The sequence below is a fragment of the Mastigoproctus giganteus genome, chromosome 9, assembly GCF_048544385.1.
Source record: "Mastigoproctus giganteus isolate SK-2022 chromosome 9, ASM4854438v1, whole genome shotgun sequence".
NCBI classification, from domain to species: domain Eukaryota; kingdom Metazoa; phylum Arthropoda; class Arachnida; order Uropygi; family Thelyphonidae; genus Mastigoproctus; species Mastigoproctus giganteus.
The window spans coordinates 72,693,952-72,715,450 of record NC_143583.1 but is presented as its reverse complement, the minus strand read 5'-3'; the positions used below and the strand labels follow the sequence as shown (position 1 = coordinate 72,715,450).

The window sequence follows — 21,499 nt, the reverse complement described above, 5'->3', positions numbered from 1 at the left end:
AAGAATTCTTTGCTGCTTTTCTTGGCAATCTTTGCCACAGACTTCTTGCAATCTGTCTTGCCTAACCTGTTTTGTGAATTGATTGCAGACTAATTTGTCTCCAACATAGGCTTCTGTATCATCTGATAATTTATATGAATCCCATAAACTTTTCTTCTTTGCCACTTGTCCGAATAGTTCATCTAACATCCATTTAGGTCTAAGCCTTGAACAGTATTTCTTTGTTGGTATAAAAAGCCAAGTAGCTTCTATGATTACTTCCCTGAATGCTTCCCATTTATAATTTGCTGTTGGTAACAGATGGTCCTACTCTACAGAATTTAAAAACTCTCTGAGACCACTGCATTCACCCTTATGAAAGCTAAAGTCCTTCCCTTTTCCCTTAACAGTATTTATGTCTTTAAGTAACTCCCTTATCAATATGCTGGATCCCTGCTACCTAGTGGCTCTTTTACCTTGCAGATTCTTAATGGATGAATAATCACTTCAGATAATCAGACCAAGAGTACTGCTTCCTCTTGTTGTCTCTCTAACATGCTGCTTTAGAAAACAATCATCCAATAAATCCAAAAAAGTCTTGCTAGTGTGTGAGTGACCAACAGAAAAATTCAAATCAAAATCTGGAAAGTTAAAATCCCCCATTATACAACATTCTATTTTACTGGCCCACTCTATTTTTCTGTATAGTTGTTTGGTATACTCATACAGTCATTAGGCCTATAACAAAATTTTACTCTTATTTTCATTTTCCAATGCTTATGTCACACAAAACTGACTCAACATTGCATTGTTCACCTATGTTGACTGGACGCACTGCCTTAGATTTAATATGCTTCTTATCTCATCATCATCATCAGCCATTTTTGATCCACTGCAGAATGAAGGCCTCTCCAGCAACTTTCCAGTTCCTTCTGTTTTGGGCACTGGCTATCCATTTACTACCCACAAACTCATGAATTTCATCTATCCATCTCTGCCTTTGTCTTCCAGGTTTTCTTCTAGCTCCTCTTGGGTACCATTCTTATTATTATTATTATTATTATTATTAGTAGTAGTAGTAGTGGCATATGATAAAAAAAATCAAGCAAAGTATTTTCCAAAAAAAAAAAAAAAAAAAACCTCCCACATCACCTGTCCATCCACTTCAATAATCTTTATTTTCTTATTCCATCTGTCATCATGTCTTCGAGCTATGTGTCCTGCCCAAGACCATTTTAGTTCTTTAGTTTTGATAAGAATGTCCTTTACTTGAGTATGCTGCCTAATCCATGCGTTTCTCTTCTTATCTAACAGTCTGATTCCCAATATAATTCGTTCCATTCTTCGCTGTGTAGTTCTCAGCTTCTCTTCCATTCTTTTGGTGAGTGCCCAAGTTTCACTTCTATAAGTCATGGTGGGGAGTATACATTGGTTCATTATTTTATGTTTCAGACAAACTGGGATATTGCTCTTCAGTATGTGACTATATTTCCTGAATGCTATCCATCCAAAATTTATTCTTCTCTTGACTTCCAGCCATTTATCATTATTACAGCTAATAACTTGTCCCAGATAAGTATATGACTCCACCTTTTCAATTACTGCTCCTTCAATCATTATTTCCCTTTCTGTGGCATATTTGTTCATCATTACTTCATACTTGTTTCATTTTTCATCAAAATGAAAAAGACCTGGGAGTAATTGTGCAGTCAGATATGAAGTTCTCTGAGCAATGCAGACAGGCTGCCAGGGCAGGTCATGGGGTTTTGTCAATGATATATAGGAATTTTGCTAGCAGGGAAAAGGAGGTGATTATCCCTCTGTATAAGGCAATGGTCAGGCCACGCCTTGAGTACTGCATACAGGTCCGGAGGCCTCATTTTAGGAAGGATGTAGATTTACTTGAGCGTGTACAGAGAAGGGCAACAAGATTAGTGAGGGGAATGAAGGGATCCTCTTACCAAGAGAGGCTTAAGTTCTGCAAACTGCAGTGGCTGGAGACTAGGCACCTGCGTGGTGATCTGATTGAGGTATATCAGGCCTTGAATGGGTTGAGCACGCTGAATTCTGATGGGATCCTTCCACTTGTTCAGATTACGAACCTAAGGGAGCATAAATTCAAATTAAGAAAAGACAGATGTAGAATAGATGTGCGGAAATTTGCCTTTAGCCAGCGGGTGGTTAATTGCTGGAACAAACTTCCATCTGTCGTTGTGGAAGTTGATAGGTTGAATAAATTTAAGGAGGAAATGGACAGGCATGTGGAGGAAATGGTGTGATTTTTTTTTTTTTTTTTTTTGGCTGATGCTGCATAAGCTCATACATTTGCTTTCTTGCATCACATGCCACTACTACTACTACTACTACTACTATTACTTTTGTTTTAGCCATATTCATCTTTAGTCCAAAATCCTTACTAGCTGTGCATAACTGATTAAGATTTTCCTCTAATTCTTTGGAATCGTGGCTTATGACCACAATGTCATCTGCAAATCGTAAATGGTTTAGGTACTCTCCATTCACATTGACTCCTTTTTGCGACAAGTCTAATCTTCTGAAAGCTTCCTCAAGGTCAGCAGTAAACAGGTTTGGAGATATTGTGTCTCCTTGTCGAACACCTTTCTCAATTTTAAATTTCCTACTGCCTTTGTCTAGTCTAATAAAGGATGTAGCACTCTCGTATATTTTCTTCAAAATCATAATATATGGAGTATCTATGCCTTGTCTTTCCAGTGCCCGAAACATTGCCTTATGCTGTATGGAGTCAAATGCCTTTTCATAATCCACAAATGCCAGGCATAATGGTGTTTTATATTCATTTGCTTTCTCCATTAGCTGTGATATTACGTGAAGGTGATCCATAGTTGAGAATCCTGTCCTAAAACCAGCTTGCTCTTTCAGTTGACTCTCATCAAGTATTCTTTCTAATCTGTTAGTAATGACCCTTGTGAACAACTTGTAGATGTGGGATAACAAGCTAATTGGTCTATAATTTCCAATTTCTGATTTATCTCCTTTCTTATGCAGCAAAACTATGATTGCATTATTCCACTGCTTAGGCGTCACACCTTTTCTAATGCACTTTGTGAAGAGCCTTGCCAGTTTTTGTGTTGTCTCATCCTCCAAATTTTAACAACTCTACCGTAATTTCATCTTCCCCTGGGGCTTTCTGATTCTTCATTTTCTTGTATGCTTTTTTTTTTTTTTTTTTTTTGATTTTTTTTTTTTTTTTTTTTGATTTGGTAGTTGGTGCATCGGCTTCTGTGGCCATATTGCACCTCCCAAGGGTTTTTTTGCAGTACTTTGATCCAAGCCTGAGGCGGGAATCAAACCCGCGACCTTTGGGTTGCCGGGCAGGTACTTTACCCACTCGGCTAGCCCGGTCGGCTTTCTTCAATGCATATTCTACCTCACCAGGAAGAATATTGAGTATGTTGTATGTGTTGCTATTTGCAATCCATCTTCCCCACTGCTGGCATCATTCCCTCGCTCCTTGTACAATTCTCTATAGTAGTCTTCTGCTATTTGAATTATGCCTTCTCTGCTGTTTATAAGTACACTATCGCTATTCTTCAGTTTGTATCATTTGTCATTCTGTATTACTGCTCATGGCTGCCGATTTAAATCCTTTGTTTTCCCTTAATGCTTGTTCTACTTTTCTTGGGTTAAATTTTCTTACGTCCTCCCTGAGTCTCTTTCTAATGGCTTTGTATAACTCAGTATACTCAATTTTCTCCTTGTCAGTGTTTATCTTGCTCTTCATTTTTCACCTTCGGTTCATCATAACAAGTGTTTCTTGACTAATTTTTTCTTCTTTGGATTTCTTTTTCCCTATAGGTGTCTTGGGCTTTATCACTTTCAGAAAGTTTCAATATTCCTCATTGACATCTTGGTCCTGAGCAGTCTGCAGAAGCTCAAACTTGTTCTTAAGTTCCAGTACATACTGCTTTTTCTCCTCTTCTGTTATCTCAAAGACCTTTGTATTATTTACTCGAGTCAGTTTTTTCCTTTCCTTTCCTACATCTATATCAAGTGTACATCTTACCATTCTGTGATTACTTCTAACATTTACCTTATTCAGGACGTTAACATCATTCACTCTCCTGTTAGTGAGGATGAAGTCGATTTCATTGTTGTTAATCCATTTGGACTCTTCCATGTCCACTTTCTGTTCACTCTTTTCTAGAAAAAAGTGTTCATTACTGACAATCCTTGGGATTCTGCAAATTCCACAAGTCTTTCACCTCTTTCATTTCTTTCACCAATTCCAATATTTCCTATAGTTCCCCTTTCTGTGCTGTTTTGTCTTTTTCCAACCTTAGCATTGAAGTCCCCCATAATAATAGCTGTGACAGCATATGTCATGCTGTCATATGCTGGAGGGTTTGGTCTTTTCCTCTTCACACTGACTAGGCGTCTTGAAGAGAACCACTCTACACGTTCGTTGCCACCTAAGTGATGTAACAGGGCTTACCATCGAGAAGGTGTGCATGAGTGGATTTTAGGGAGGCAGGCCAACCGGACTTCTCCTAAATCTTCTGTAATAAAAAGATATTGGATCCATCAGTGTTTTAGACTGGGTGTCTGATAACACACAGGATACCTGTTCCCCTCTAAGCCCTCAAGGGAGAAAAGAGAGCATAACTCCTCTTTTCTCCCTTGAGTCCTGTTTGCCTTTGCTATGGACATACAACAGACCATCACTACTGTAAGGTAATATTTTGTTCTCACTGTGCTAAGGGTGGACATTTGTTTCAGGAATGTTTAACTATTGAAATCTCTGAGATTGACTTGTGTGAACTGTTTAGCTTGAGATCATCCTTCATTACATTCTGTGCACAGTTGATTGTATCCATCAATTCAGAGGGAATTGCAGTTGGCTCAAGAATGGACAGAAAGTACAGAAGTTGTCTGATTTGGACCTTGTTTCACTTCTATTTCTGTCATTTCTTCCTCTATTCTTTGTTCTTCTTTTCTGCATTGCTTTCTTGTGCTAGCTAATTATTTTCTTTTTGCACTCCTGCTATAGTGTTTTATAGATAAGTATGCTGAGTTAATAAGTACTCATATATTTGTAGTAGATGATAGATCCCTTTTCCGGCTACACATTCCAGGGATGGAAACTAGCTTGTCTTGTAGGAGCTAGCTGTTGTAGGATAGGCTAAGTTGCCAGTCACTCAACAACAACAAACAACATAATTCAACACTAAACTACAATACATCTAGACCACTATGCTGATTAGCCTTTATCTGTTCAGTGTTCATGCATTAGCATTAGTAGAGGCATATGATGCAAGAAAGCAAGCTTATGCAGCATCAGCCAAAAAAAAAAAAAAAAAAAAAAAAACCGCTCCCATTTCACCCCTCCGTTCGTTCAAAATACCTGTCCAGCTCAGCCTTAAATTTATTTAGGCTATCAACTTCCACAACAAGGGATGGAAGTCTGTTACACTAACCAACTACCCACTGGCTAAAGGCAAATTTCTGCACATCTATCCTACATCTGTCTTTCCTCAATTTGAATTTATGCCCTCTCAAGTGATTATTCTGAGCAAGAGGCAGAATCCCATCAGTATTGAGCATGTGCAAACCATTCAAGGCTTTATACACCTCTATCAGATCACCTCATCGGTACCTAGACTCCAGACACTGTAATTTGCAAAACTTAAGCCTTGCTTCGAAAGAGCAACCCTTTGTTCCATTCACTAATCTTGATGCCCTTCTCTGTACTCGTTCCAGCAGCTCTACATCCTTCTTGAAATGAGACCTCCAGACCTGTATACAGTACTCAAGTTGTGGCCTGACCATTGCCTTATACAAGGGAATAATCACCTCCTTATCCTTGCTAGAAATATTCCTGTATATCATTGACAAGACACCACAGGCTACTCTTGCAGCCTGTCTGCACTGCTCAGAAAACTTCATTGTTCGTTCGTTATTTGGTTTTTAGGAGCATTAGCAACTAAGGCCATATTGCTCCGGGATATGCGGTGGTCATTCCTTGACCTTTCCGCATACTCCGTATTTGGTGGTGACGGGCTCGAACCCCGGTCTAATCAAGAAGCATGTGCTACGCACTGCTGCTCCTTCCCACCTGGCTACGGAGGCGCCCAGAAAACTTCATATCTGCCTGCACAATTACCCCCAGGTCCTTTTCATTCTCTACCACTGTCAGTGTAGTACCACAGAGTTGATACGTTGCTCTGGGGTTGCTGTTTCCCATGTGTAGTACTTTACATTTGTCAATGTTAAACTTCATTTGCCACCTCTCAGCCCATCTGCTCAACCTTTCCAGATCCTGTTGCAGCAGCATAGTGTCAGTAGTGTCCCTAACTAATGATGGTATATCAGGCTTAATGTCCAAGTTTGCAGACGATACGAAGGTTGGCAGGGTTGTCAAGGACACTACTGACACTATGCTGCTGCAACAGGATTTGGAAAGGTTGAGCAGATGGGCTTCGAGGTGGCAAATGAAGTTTAACATTGACAATGTAAAGTACTACATATGGGAAACAGCAACCCCAGAGCAACGTATCAACTCTGTGGTACTACACTGACAGTGGTAGAGAATGAAAGGGACCTGGGGGTGGTGGTGCAGGCAGATATGAAGTTCTCTGAGCAGTGCAGACGAGCTGCAAGAGTAGCTCATGGTGTATTGTCAATGATATATAGGAATTTTTCTAGCAGGGATAAGGAGGTGATTATTCCCTTGTATAAGGCAATGGTCAGGCCACACCTAGAGTACTGTATACAGGCCTGGAGGCCTCATTTCAGGAAGGATGTAGAGCTGCTGGAACGAGTACAGAGAAGGGCAACTAGATTGGTGAATGGGACAAAGGGGTTCTCTTACGAAGAAAGGCTTAAGTTTTGCAAATTACAGTGTCTGGAAACTAGGCACCAGCGGGGTGATCTGATAGAGGTGTACAAAGCCTTGAATGGTTTGAGCATGCTCAATGCTGATGGGATTCTTCCTCTAGCTCAGAAAAATCACCTGAGAGGGCATAAATTCAAATTGAGGAAAGACAGATGTAGGATAGATGTGCGGAAATTTGCCTTTAGCCAGCGGGTGGTTGGTGGGTGGAACAGACTTCCATCCCTTGTCGTGGAAGTTGATAGCCTAAATAAGTTTAAGGCTCAGCTGGACAGGTATTTCGAACGAACAGAGGGGTGAAGTGGAAGTGGTTATTTTTATTTATTTATGTTACTTTTTTTTTTTTTTTTTTTTGGCTGATGCTGCATAAGCTTGCTTTCTTGCATCAAATGCCTCTACTAATGCTAATGCTAATGCTAATGCTAACAACCCTGCCAACTTTTGTATCGTCTGCAAACTTGGACATTAAGCTTGATATACCATCATCAATATCATTTATAAATACAGAAAACGGCGATGGACCCAATGCTGAACCCTGAGAGACTCCATTAATAATATTAGTCCACAATGAGCAGTGTCCATTGATTACCACTCTCTGTCTGCAATAAGGCCTCTAAGGTTGGGATTATTCATACCACAAATTTACACAGTTATGCCAACCGTTTAAAACTGATTTAATAGTAAAATAAAATAAAATAAAATGATACAAAAGACTGTAAAATAATATTTACAAAAATTTGATTATTTATAAAAAACTAGTTTACAACAAAAATAAAATAAAATAAGTTAAAATGCATTAAAATATAATTTTAAAAGTGATAAAAACACTATTGAAGTTTTCAGGTGTCTGCCTCCTTCTTCCGCAATTATGAAACTTAAGCAACACATCCTTAAATACCAGGTTCATGGCACACATGGAAGACCAGGCACATATTCGGTATTCCTTTCACGTGTACAAGAACCGGAAGTGGTCTGGCGACGTAGATTCTGGGACCGCAAGTGGCTGGAAAGTCTGTGGATTGGATCCTCTGGCAACAATAGCATGAACAGAGACAGGGGAGTTAGGCTTCACCCCCTTTTTGAGGCGGTGATTTTTGCCAGAGATAAACGTTTTAGTTTTCCACGTCGTCAGACCACTTCCGGTTCTGGTACACGTGTAAGGAATACCGAGTATGCACCTGGTCATCCACGTGTGCCGTGAACCTGGTATTTAAGGATGTGTCGCTTAAGTTTCATTATTGCTGAGGAAGGAGGCAGACACCTCCAAAAACTTCAATAGTGTTTTTTATAAAAATACTATTGAAGTTATTATTTTTATAAAAACACTATAAAATAGTGTATTTTATTTTATTTTTGTTGTAAACTATTTTTTTGTAAATAATCAAATTTTTGTAAATATTATTTTACAGTCTTTCGTATCATTTTATTTTATTTTATTTTACTATTAAATCAGTTTTAAACGGTTGGCATATCTGTTTAAATTTGTGGTACCACTCTCTGTCTTCTCCCCCTCAACCATCCCTTTATCCATAGCAGCAGCTTGCCTCCAATGCACACTGCTCCAATTTGTGCAGCAGTCTTCCATGTGCAAAAGTATCAAAAGCCTTTCTAAGATCCAAATATATAATATCCAAGTTATTTCCTGCATCCAGTTCTTTTGTGACTGCATCATAGTACCCAATCAAGTTAGTCAGGCAAGACTTTCCCTTAACAAAACCATGCTCTGTCCGAGCTTCAACTGAAGTCTTGTCTAGATGATCCTGCAGTGCTTCTTTAACCAGTGCCGCCATTAATTTTCCTGGAACAGAAGCTAAACTCACAGGTCTATAATTACTTGTATCAGCCTTTGATCCTCCTTTGTGAATTGGGGTCGCATTTGCACATCTCCAGCATAGGGTACCTGCCTCTTTTAATATAACTGGATAGATCCCATCCACCTCAGGTGCCTATTTTATGTTTATCCTCAACAATTTCTCCTCCACTTTCCTCTCAGTTATTACGAAATCAACTAGCTCACTGTCAGAGTTTATTTCACCTCTGGCATTCCCCATCCTGAATAACTCCTCAAGTGTGAATGTAGATGCAAAATACTCGTTTAGTTTGTTAGCCACCTGAGCAGGATAATCAACAGTTGAACCATCAATATCCAGTGGACCAATCTGATTCATCAACAGTTGAACCATCAATATCCAGTGGACCAATCTGATTCATCAACAGTTGAACCATCAATATCCAGTGGACCAATCTGATTCATCAACAGTTGAACCATCAATATCCAGTGGACCAATGTGATTCATCCCTTTACTTCTAGAGTTTACATAAGTAAAGAACTTTTTTCTGTTTTTCTTTGCATCCTTTGCCAAGGATTTCTCATAATCTCCCTTTGCCTGCCTAATCTCCTTTGTGGTTACAGACTACTTATATCTATCATAGACTTCCATGTCACCCATTAATTTATATGTATCCCATGCATTTTTCTTCTCTCCCATATGTCTCATTAGTTCATCTGACATTCATTTAGGCCTAAACCTTGAACAATATTTCTTAGTTTAGCATTAGCATTAGCATTAGTAGAGGCATTTGATGCAAGAAAGCAAGCTTATGCAGCATCAGCCAAAAAAAAAAAAAAAAAAAAAACCCACTTCCACTTCACCCCTCTGTTCGCTCAAAATACCTGTCCAGCTGAGCCTTAAACTTATTTAGGCTATCGACCTCCACCACAAGGGATGGAAGTCTGTTCCACCAACCAACCACCCGCTGGCTAAAGGCAAATTTCCGCACTCAGAAAAATCACCTCTCAGGTGATTTTTCTGAGCTAGAGGAAGAATCCCATCAGCATTGAGCATGCTTAAACCATTCAAGGCTTTATACACCTCTATCAGATCACCTCGCTGATGCCTAGTCTCCAGACACTATAATTTGCAAAACTTAATCCTTTCTTCGTAAGAGCACCCCTTTGTTCCATTCACTAATCTTGTTGCCCTTCTCTGTACTCGTTCCAGCAGCTCTACATCCTTCTTGAAATGAGGCCTCCAGACCTGTATACAGTACTCTAGGTGTGGCCTGACCATTGCCTTATACAATGGAATTATCACCTCCTTATCCCTGCTGGAAAAATTCCTGTATATCATTGACAATACTCCATGAGCTACTCTTGCAGCCCGTCTGCACTGCTCAGAGAACTTCATATCTGCCTGCACAACCACCCCCAAGTCCCTTTCATTCTCTACCACTGTCAGTGTAGTACCACAGAGTTGATACGTTGCTCTGGGGTTGCTGTTTCCCATGTGTAGTACTTTACATTTGTCAATGTTAAACTTCATTTGCCAACTCTCAGCCCATCTGCTCAACCTTTCCAGATCCTGTTGCAGCAGCATAGTGTCAGTAGTGTCCTTGACAACCCTGCCAACCTTTGTATCGTCTGCAAACTTGGACATTAAGCTTGATATACCATCATCAATATCATTTATAAATACAGAAAACAATAATGGACCCAACACTGAGCCCTGAGGGACTCCACTAATAACATTAGTCCACGATGAGCAGTGTCCATTGATTACCACTCTCTGTCTTCTCCCCCTCAACCACCCCTTTATCCATAGCAGCAATTTGCCTCCAATGTCACACTGCTCCAATTTGTGTAGCAGTCTTCCATGTGCAACAGTATCAAAAGCCTTTCTAAGATCCAAGTATATAATATCAAAGTTATTCCCTGCATCCAGTTCCTTTGTGACTGCATCATAGTATCCAATCAAGTTGGTCAGGCAAGACTTCCCCTTAACAAAACCATGCTGTGTCTGAGCTATAACTGAAGTCTTGTCTAAATGATCCTGCAGTGCTTCTTTAACCAGTGCCTCCATAGTTGGTATGTAAAGCCTAGTAGTTTCCAAGATAAATGCTTTGAATGCTTCCCATTTTGAATTTGCTGTTGGTAGTCGCCTTTACGAAAGCAAAAACCCTTCCCTTTACCCCTGATGGTAGTTACCTCTTTGAGTAAATCCCACTTCAGCACACTGTGATCACTGCCATCTAGTGGTTCCTTTATCTGCAGATTCTTAATGCATGAAGAATCACCACTGATAATCAGATCAAGAGTATTACTCCCTCTAGTTGCCTCTCGAACATGCTGATGTAGAAAACAATCATCCAGTAAATCCACAAAAGCCTTGCTAGTGTGTGAGTGACCCACCCATAAATTCCAGTAAATATCTGGGAAATTAAAATCCCCCATTATAAGACTCTCTGATTTGCTGGTCCACTCTATTTCCCTATACAGTTTCTTATTATACTCATCAGAGCCATTAGGCCTATAGCACACTCCTACTCTCAATTTTGATCTCCCAATGCTTATGTCACACCAAACGGACTCGACACTGCACTGTCCAGCGATGTCGACTGGCTTCACTTCCTTTGATTTTATGTGTTTCGTAACTAATAGCATAACCCCTCCTCTTTTCCTATCCTATCTATCCTTCCTGTACACATTGTACTCCCCTTATTCTAGTTCTGCATTCCTTATCTCTGTGTGACACCACGTCTCTGATATCCCGACAATATCTGCCTTCGATGTTTTGAGCAATATCTCACATTCATCAAATTTATTTACCAAACTCCCAGCATTGGTGTACACGCAAGTATACATGCAGCTGTTCCTATTCTTAGCTACCCTAACACAACCCATGCGTTTACTTGTACCGCAATGACTCCCAGCAGTCTCTGAAATACACTGCATCTTGTTTTCCCGGTTGCTGCTCATTCCAATAGAAGCAGTGTAAGAATCACTTTCACCTCTGCCAGTGGCTACTGATAATCTATTAGTCCTTGTATCCCCCAAGCTAGCAGTTTTCAGACCCTCCTAACACTGCCTCGATAGCATCAGCAAATATTCTTGCACTCTTTCAATTTAAGTGTATCCTATCCCTGTAGAAGCAGTCTCTCCTGTTAACAAGTACAGACTAGGCTGTAAAAAAATTCTGCCCCTTGAGCCTTGCACAATCTTTCCAGGGCTGAACTGATTGACAAGGCTCTCATTGGGGACTGTTCACACACACTATCAAGGCTTTTGTGGATTTATTGGATGATTGTTTTCTACATCAGCATGTTCGGGAGGCAATTAGAGGGAGTAATACTCTTGATTTGATTATCAGCAGTGATTCTTCATGCATTAAGAATCTGCAGATAAATGAACCACTAGGTGGCAGTGATCGCAGTGTGCTGAAGTGCGATTTACTCAAAGAGGTAACTACCATTAGGGGTAAAGGGAAGGGTTATTGCTTTCGCAAATGCAACTACAATGGACTGAGACAGTATTTAAATTCTATATGGTGAGACCAACTGATGATGTTACCAACAGCAAATTCAAAATGGGAATCATTCAAAGAACTTATCTTGGAAGCTACTAGGCTTTACATACCAATTAAGAAATATTGTTCAAGGTTTAGGCCTAAATGGATGTCAGATGAACTATTGAGACATATGGCAGAGAAGAAAAATGCATGGGATACGTATAAATTAATGGGTGACATGGAAGCCTATGATAGATATAAGCTGGTCTGTAACAAAGTCAGAAAGGAGATTAGGCAGGCAAAGGCAGATTATGAGAAATCCTTGGCAAAGGCTGCAAAGAAAAACAACAAAGAGTTCTTTACCTATGTACACTCTAGAAGGAAAGGGATGAATCAGATTGGTCCACTGGATATTGATGGTTCAACTGTTGATGATCCTGCTCAGGTAGTTAACAAACTAAATGAGTATTTTGCAACTACATTTACACATGAGGAGTTATTCAGGGAGGGGAATGCTAGAGGTGAGTTAAACTCTGGCAGTCAGCTGGATGATTTTGTAATAACTGAGAGGAAAGTGGAGGAGAAATTGTTGAAGATAAACATAAAAAAGGCACCTGGGGTGGATGGGATCTATCCAGTTACAAAAAAGTCTGAGGTCGAGGGTTTCCTGTGCGGACGTGCCTTTCTGCCGCTCTTGGAATAGAGAAGTTTTTCTGATTTATTTTCTGCTTTATTAGTTTAAATTGACATATTAACTTATTTCTAGAGTAGCTTTACATTCCTATTTACGGTACTTAAAGTTAAAATAACTTAGATAGAGATTTTGTAGGTATTACTTAGTATCGGAAAGGGTATCAAATCCACGTGTTTACCGTTCATAAACGGCCGCCATTGTTACGTGAAAATTAATCAGTAAAATCTATTAATCTTGTCGAACTTCATTGGCAATTAAATTGTAATTTTAACTATACATATAACCACTTAGGTTACGGAACATAAATAATTAGTAAAAATAAATAATTAATACATAACTTGATACAGAAGTTATATAAAGGGATTTCGTAGATAACACTCGTTACTGAAGCGCGATACAGCATATCCGGAATTCGATAGCATTAGCTTTGTATAGTATAGTGCATAATATAATATTGTCAATTAATCAGTACATCTATTAATCTTGTTAAACTTCATTGTCAATTAAATTGTACTTTTAACTATATATATATAACGACTTACAGTACAAACGTAACAAATAATTAATACATACTTGATACGGAAGTTATATAAAGGGAACTCGTAGATAACACTCGATACCGAAAAATAAATATAGCGTTATAACTGTGTTAAGATACAAGTTTAAGGTTTTAATTTTGTTCTGAAATTGTAATTTTTATTGACATTTAAATCGAAATCATGACTCTGACCAGAGCAGCAAAGCAAAAGGCTCAAGCTAATGGGAGTGCTGTGACTCAGGGGAGAACTGAGGGGGGCGGTTGCCCCCTGAATCACGGCCTTTTAAGATGCACTGTTTGCTTGATGTTTGCGGAGCAATCGGGTACGGGACATGATACTGCCATGGGGGATGTCTTTGTGTGTGCACGATGCAAGGAGTGCAAGGAAATTAGGCGACAACTCGGCGTTGTTATGGGCCTATATGAGACCTTGAAGGACAGGGTGGATGCCCTCGAAGGAAATAAATTGAGGGGCCCATCAAGCTCTCAGCTGCCCACATCAACACCAGAGCTTGGACTTGGTCATCTTGCAACACAGAGGCAGCCCCCAAGGCAGAATGCGCTGGTCCAACAGGAACTAGTAGTTGTTGGTGACTCAATTGTCAGGGAAACGGGGAACATGCTTTGTAAAAAGGATAGGTGGAACAGGACCAGGGTATGTCTGCCAGGGGCAAAGGTTGATGACGTTGTAGAGCAGATATCATCTTTTAAGGGCACAAAAGGTGATATAGTTGTACACATTGGCACTAATGATATTAAGAGTAGGAGACCAGCGGAATTGCTTAACAAGTACAGGTCACTGTTGAAAAAAAGCCGTGAAGTAGGGTTGAATTTGAAAGTGTCTGCAATTCTGCCCAGACACGATAGGAGGGAGTATATGATGAGAGCCTTGTCGATCAATTCGGCCCTGGAAAGATTGTGCAAGGCTGAAGGGGTAGAATTGTTTTCAGCCTGGACTGTACTTGTTAACAGAAGAGATTGCTTCTACAGGGATGGGATACACTTAAATAGAAAGGGTGCAAGAATATTTGCTGATGCTATCGAGGCAGTGTTAGGTGGGTCGGAAAACTGCTAGCTTGGGGGGAGACAAAGACTAATGGATTAACAGTAGCCACTGGCAGAGGTGAAAGAGATTCTTGCACTGCTTCTATTGGAATGAGCAGAAGCCTGAAAAACAAGATGCAGGATATTTCAGACACTGCTGGAAGTCATTGCGGTACAAGTAAACACATGGGTTGTGTTAGGGTAGCTAAGAATAGAAACAGGTGCATGTATACTTGTGTGTACACTAATGCTAGGAGTTTAGTAAATAAATTTGATGAATTTGAGGTATTACTCAAAACATCAAAGGCAGATATTGTTGGGATATCAGAGACGTGGTGTCACACAGATATAAGGAATGCAGAACTGGAATTTGGGGAGTACAACGTCTACAGAAAGGATAGACAGGATAGGAAGGGAGGAGGGGTTATGTTATTAGTTAAAAAACACATAAAATCCAAGGAAGTGAAGCCAGTTGACATCGCTGGACAGTGCAGTGTTGAGTCAGTTTGGTGTGACATAAGCATAGGTAAATCAAAATTGAGAGTAGGAGTGTGCTATAGGCCTAATGACTCTGATGAGTATAATAAGATACTGTACAGGGAAATAGAATGGGCCAGTAAATCAGAGAGTCTTATAATGGGGGATTTTAATTTCCCAGATATTGACTGGAATTTGTGGGTTGGTCACTCACACACTAGCAAGGCTTTTGTGGATTTATTGGATGATTGTTTTCTACACCAGCATATTCGGGAGGCAACTAGAGGGAGTAATACTCTTGATCTGATTATCAGTAGTGATTCTTCATGCATTAGGAATCTGCAGATAAATGAACTACTGGGTGGCAGTGATCACAGTGTGCAGAAGTGGGATTTACTCAAGGAGGTAACTACCATCAGAGGTAAAGGGAAGGGTTTTTGCTTTCGTAAAGGCGACTATGATGGTCTGAGACAGTATTTAAATTCTATACAGTGGGACCAACTGATGATGTTACCAACAGCAAATTCAAAATGGGAAGCATTCAAGGAACTAATCTTGGAAGTTACCAGGCTTTACATACCAACCAAGAAATATTGTTCAAGGTTCAGGCCTAAATGGTTGTCAGATGAACTAATGAGACATATGGCAGAGAAGAAAAATGCATGGGATATATACAAATTAATGGGTGACGTGCAAGCTTATGATAGATATAAGTTGGTCTGTAACCAAGTCACAAAGGAGATTAGGCAGGCAAAGGCAGATTATGAGAAATCCTTGGCAAAGGATGCAAAGAAAAACAGAAAAGAGTTCTTTACCTATTAAACTCAAGAAGGAAAGCGAATCAGATTGGTCCACTGGATGTTGATGGTTCAACAGTTGAGGATCCAGCTCAGGTGGCTAACAATCTAAACGAGTATTTTGCATCTACATTCACACATGAGGAGTTATTCAGGAAGGGGAATGTCGTAGGTGAAGTAAACATTGGCAGTGAGCTAGATGATTTTCTAATAACTGAGAGGAAAGTGGAGGAGAAATTGTTGAGGATAAACATAAAAAAGGCACCCGGGGTGGATGGGATCTATCCAGTTATATTAAAGGAGGCAGCAAGGGAAGTAAGCAAACCCCTAGCCATAATTATGAGAGCTTCATTGGACTCAGGGGAGGTACCCATGGACTGGAGATGTGCAAATGTAACCCCAATTCACAAAGGAGGATCAAAGGCTGACACAAGTAATTATAGACCTGTTAGTTTAACTTCGGTTCCAGGAAAATTAATGGAGCCACTGGTTAAAGAAGCACTGCAGGATCATCTGGACAAGAATTCAGTTATAGCTCAGACACAGCATGGGTTTGTTAAGGGCAGGTCTTGTCTGACCAATTTGATTGGATACTATGATGTAGTCACAAAAGAACTGGATGCAGGGAATAACTTTGATATTATATATTTGGATCTTAGAAAGGCTTTTGATACTGTTGCGCATGGAAGACTGCTGCACAAATTGGAGAAGTGTGGCATTCAAGGCAAATTGCTGCTATGGATAAAGGGATGGTTGAGTGGCAGAAGACAGAGAGTGGTAATCAATGGACACTGCTCAACGTGGACTAATGTTATTAGTGGAGTTCCTCAGGGTTCAGTGTTGGGTCCATTGTTGTTTTCTGTATTTATAAATGATATTGATGATGGTGTATCAGGCTTAATGTCCAAGTTTGCAGACGATACAAAGGTTGGCAGGGTTGTTAAGGACACTACTGATACTATGCTGCTGCAACAGGATCTGGAAAGGTTGAGCAGATGGGCTGAGAGGTGGCAAATGAAGTTTAACATTGACAAATGTAAAGTACTACATATGGGAAACAGTAACCCCAGATCAACGTATCAACTCTGTGGTACTACGCTGACAGTGGTAGAGAATGAAAAGGACCTGGGGGTAACTGTGCAGGCAGATATGAAGTTCTCTGAGCAGTGCAGACGAGCTGCAAGAGTAGCTCATGGTGTCTTGTCAATGATATACAGGAATTTTTCTAGCAGGGACAGGGATGTGATTATTCCCTTGTATAAGGCATTGGTCAGGCCACACCTTGAGTACTGTATACAGGTCTGGAGGCCTCATTTCAAGAAGGATGTAGAGCTGCTGGAACGAGTACAGAGAAGGGCAACAAGATTAGTGAATGGAACAAAGGGTTGCTCTTACGAAGAAAGGCTTAAGTTTTGCAAATTACAGAGCCTGGAGACTAGGCATCGCCGAGGTGATCTGATAGAGGTGTACAAGGCTTTGAATGGCTTGAGCATGCTCAATGCCAATGGGATTCTTCCTCTTGCTCAGAATAATCACCTGAGAGGGCATAAATTCAAATTGAGGAAGGACGGATGTCGGATAGATGTGCGAAAATTCGCCTTTAGCCAGCGGGCAGTTGGTTTGTGGAATAGACTTCCATCGCTTGTTGTTGAAGTTGATAGCCTAAACAAATTTAAGGCTCAGCTGGACAGGTATTTCGAACGAATTGAGGGGTGAAATGGGAGTAGTGGTTGTTTTTTTTTTTTTTTTGGCTGATGCTGAATAAGCTTGCTTTCTTGCATCATATGCCTCTACTAATGCTAATGCTAATATTAAAGGAGGCAGCAAAAGAAGTAAGCAAACCCTTACCCATAATTATGAGAGCTTCTTTGGACTCAGGGGAGGTACCCATGGACTGGAGATGTGCAAATGTGACCGCAATTCACAAAGGAGGATCAAAGGGCAACACAAGTAATTATAGACCTGTTAGTTTAACTTCTGTTCCAGGAAAATTAATGGAGGCACTGGTTAAAGAAGCACTGCAGGATCATCTAGACAAGACTTCAGTTATAGCTCGGACACAGCATAGTTTTGTTAAGGGAAAGTCTTGCCTGACAAATTTGATTGGATATTATGATGTGGTCACAAAGGAACTGGATGCAGGGAAAAAACTTTGATATCATATATTTGGATCTTAGAAAGGCTTTTGATACTGTTGCACATGGAAGACTGCTGTACAAATTGGAGCAGTGTGGCATTGGAGGCAAATTGCTGCTATGGATAAAGGAGTGGTTGAGGGAAAGAAGACAGAGAGTAGTAATCAATGGACACTGCTCATTGTGGATTAATGTTATTAGTGATGTCCCTCAGGGTTCAGTGTTGGTTCCATTATTGTTTTCTGTATTTATAAATGATATTGATGATGGTATATCAAGCTTAATGTCCAAGTTTGCAGACGATACGAAGGTTGGCAGGGTTGTCAAGGATGCTACTGACACTATGCTGTGGCAACAGGATCTGGAAAGGTTGAGCAAATGGGCTGAGAGGTGGCAAATGAAGTTTAACATTGACAAATGTAAAGTACTACATATGGGAAACAGCAACCCCAGAGCAATGTATCAATTCTGTGGTACTACACTGACAGTGGTAGAGAATGAAAGGGACCTGGGAGTGGTTGTGCAGGCAGATATGAAGTTCTCTGAGCAGTGCAGACGGGCTGCAAGAGTAGCTCATGGTGTATTGTCAATGATATATAGGAATTTTTCTAGCAGGGATAAGGAGGTGATTATTTCCTTGTATAAGGCAATGGTCAGGCCACACCTACAGTACGTTATACAGGTCAGGAGGCCTCATTTCAAGAAATATGTAAAGCTGCTGGAACAAGTACAGAGAAGGCAACAAGATTAGTGAATGGAACAAAGGGGTGCTCTTATGAAAAAAGGCTTAAGTTTTGCAAATTACAGTGTCTGGAGACTAGGCACCGGTGAGGTGATCTGATAGAGGTGTATAAAGCCTTGAATGGTTTGAGCATGCTCAATGCTGATGGGATTCTTTGTCTTGCTCCGAATAATCAACTGAGAAGGCATAAATTCAAATTGAGGAAAGACAGTTGTAGGATAGACGTGCGGAAATTTGCCTTTATCCAGCGGGTGGTTGGTTGGTGGAACAGACTTCCATCCCTTGTCATGGAAGTTGATAGCCTAAATAAGTTTAAGGCTCAGCTGGACAAGTATTTCGAACTAACAGAGGGGTGAAGTGGAAGTGGTTTTTTTTTTTTTTTTGGCTGATGCTGCATAAGCTTGCTTTCTTGCATCAAATGCCTCTACTAATGCTAATGCTAAACTCCCTCCTATTGTGTCTGGGCAGAATTGCAGACAATTTCAAATTCAACCCTAATTCACGGCTTTTTTTCAACAGTGACATGTACTTGTTAAGTAATTCCGCTGGTCTCCTACTCTTAATATCATTAGTGCCAGCATGTGCAACAATATCAGCTTTTGTGCCCTTAAAAGATGATATCTGTTTTACAACGTCATCAACCTTTGCCCCTGGCAGACATACCCTGGTCCTGTTCCACCTATCCTTTTTACATACCATGATCCCTGTTTCCCTGACAATAGAGTCACCAACAACTTCTAGTCCCTGTGGGACCAGCGCATTCTGCCTTGGGGGTTGTCGCTGTGTTGTGTGATGATCAAGTGCAAGCTCTGGCGTTAATGTGGGCAGCTGAGAGCTTGATGGGCCCCTCAATTTAGATCCTTCAAAGGCATCCACCCTATCCTTCAAGCTCTCATATAGGCCCATAACAACACTGAGTTGTCGCCTGATTTCCTTACGCTCCTTACATCGCGCACACACAAAGTTGGTTGGTTGGTTGATTTGGATTTTATTGGCGCATTAGCAACTAAGGCTATAATGCGCCAAGACCAGGTATATATAAAAATTAATATATAAATATAAAACCTAATTAATTAGGCCACCATGTCCACATCTAATGACAAATATATAAAAAAGATAAATCAATAAAAGAAATAACAATAACATATAAATTTTAAATATGATTAAAAACCTTTACTGCTTTCAAAAAGCTAAAAATAGCAGACACATTGTTATTGTCGGATAAAATCTGACTGAGTGTATAAGGCTCAGTCAGATGATTAAAAGCGGTAAAACGGGTGCTGCTAAAATCCGGACAGTCAATTAAAAGGTGTCTGATCGTTAAGATTGTGCCACTGGACACACACATAAGAGGGTCATCAGCCCTCAGCAGAAACGAATGAGTTAAATGACTGTGTCCTATGCGGGTCCGGGCAAGAACAACTTCCTCCTTACGATTCCTGCGCAGACTAGACTGCCACGGTTCAATTACAGGCTTTATATGATATAATTTATTCTCAGTCTGTCTATTCCATGAATCCTGCCATTGAGAGTGAATCTTCTCGTGTATTATTTGCCTGTAGTCTGTATAGGGGACTGACAGGCAGCGGTTATTATTGGGAATTGCTGATTTAGCTGCGGCGTCAGCCAAATCATTTCCCCTAATCCCAATGTGGCTGGGAAACCAGCAGAAGCGGATATCATATTCACGTCCACGGAGGAAGTGAATATCTTCTGCTGAATACTAGACAGAACTGGATGAGGATTATATCTCACAGATATTAAAGCCTGTAACATGCTGAGAGAGTCGGAATATATAATGAACCGTTGGTATTGGCATTCACTAATGTGATCCAAGGCTAACTCAATAGCGTGCAGCTCTGCAGTAAATATGCTACATTCAGAGGGAATCTGCTCCGATGTAGAGCTGTCTATAAAGACAGCAGCAGATCCCACATATGATTCCGACTTCGAACCGTCTGTGTAGGCTGGCGCGAAGTCGGAATATTCAGTTCGGTGTGCTGAATGAAGCTGCAGGTAGACAGATGATGGAGTGTCCGACTTTCCCCAATTTCTAAGAGACAAGTCACATGCCGGGACATGAGCATGCCAGGGTGGAAAGGGTTGCTTTGGTGTTTGGGCAACCTTGTCTACCTTGATATTAAGTTCTTTGAGTAGCTCTTGGAGACGAATACCAAAAGGACGATTGGCAGTCTTACGGGTATTGTATAAATTTTCCCATCGTGGCTCAAAAACGAATGGCCACGTAGGATGGTCTGGCAGGGATTTCAGTTTTAAAGCATACTTTAAAGACAACTGCTTACGTCGAAGCGATAACGATGGTTCGTTTGCTTCGACGTATAAGCTCTGGACAGGAGATGTGCGATATGCTCCAGTAGCAATACGTAGGGCCTGATGATGGACGAGGTCCAGCCATCGCAGGACACTGTCTCTGGCTGAGGAATATACCTGGGACCCATAATCTAGTTTGGATCGCACAAGTGCACGGTAAAGCCGAAGAAGGGTGCATCGGTCTGCTCCCCAAGATGTAGCGGAGAGCGAGTGGAGAATATTAAGCCCACGTGTGCACTTTGTGCGGAGTTCACGAATATGATCCAAAAAGGTCAGTTTTTTTTCAAATATGAGTCCCAAGAATTTTATGTCCGCTGCTACTGGAATAGCATATTGTCCGAGCCTTAATTCGGGTTCAGGATGAAGATTACGCTTACAACAAAAGTGTACGCAAACGGTCTTCTCCGGCGAGAACCTGAAGCCATTAGCAAGTGCCCAGGAATTCAGATTATCAATGGCTTTCTGCAGTTGTCTTTCAATAACCCTCATGTTGCACGACTGACAAAAAATGCTAAAGTCATCAACATAGAGGGCACTGTTTACAGTTGGAGGAAGTTGTTCTGTGATTGAATCTATTTTGATAGCGAAAAGCGTGACACTTAATAC

At 40.6% G+C, this 21,499-nt stretch overlaps 1 protein-coding gene across 3 annotated transcripts in view; it reads right to left on the bottom strand.

The window, feature by feature from the left end:
* Nucleotides 1-21,499, bottom strand: part of LOC150080448 (kielin/chordin-like protein) — a 1,054,752-nt gene that overhangs the window by 736,040 nt on the left and 297,213 nt on the right. The gene's annotated exons all lie outside the window — the stretch shown is intronic.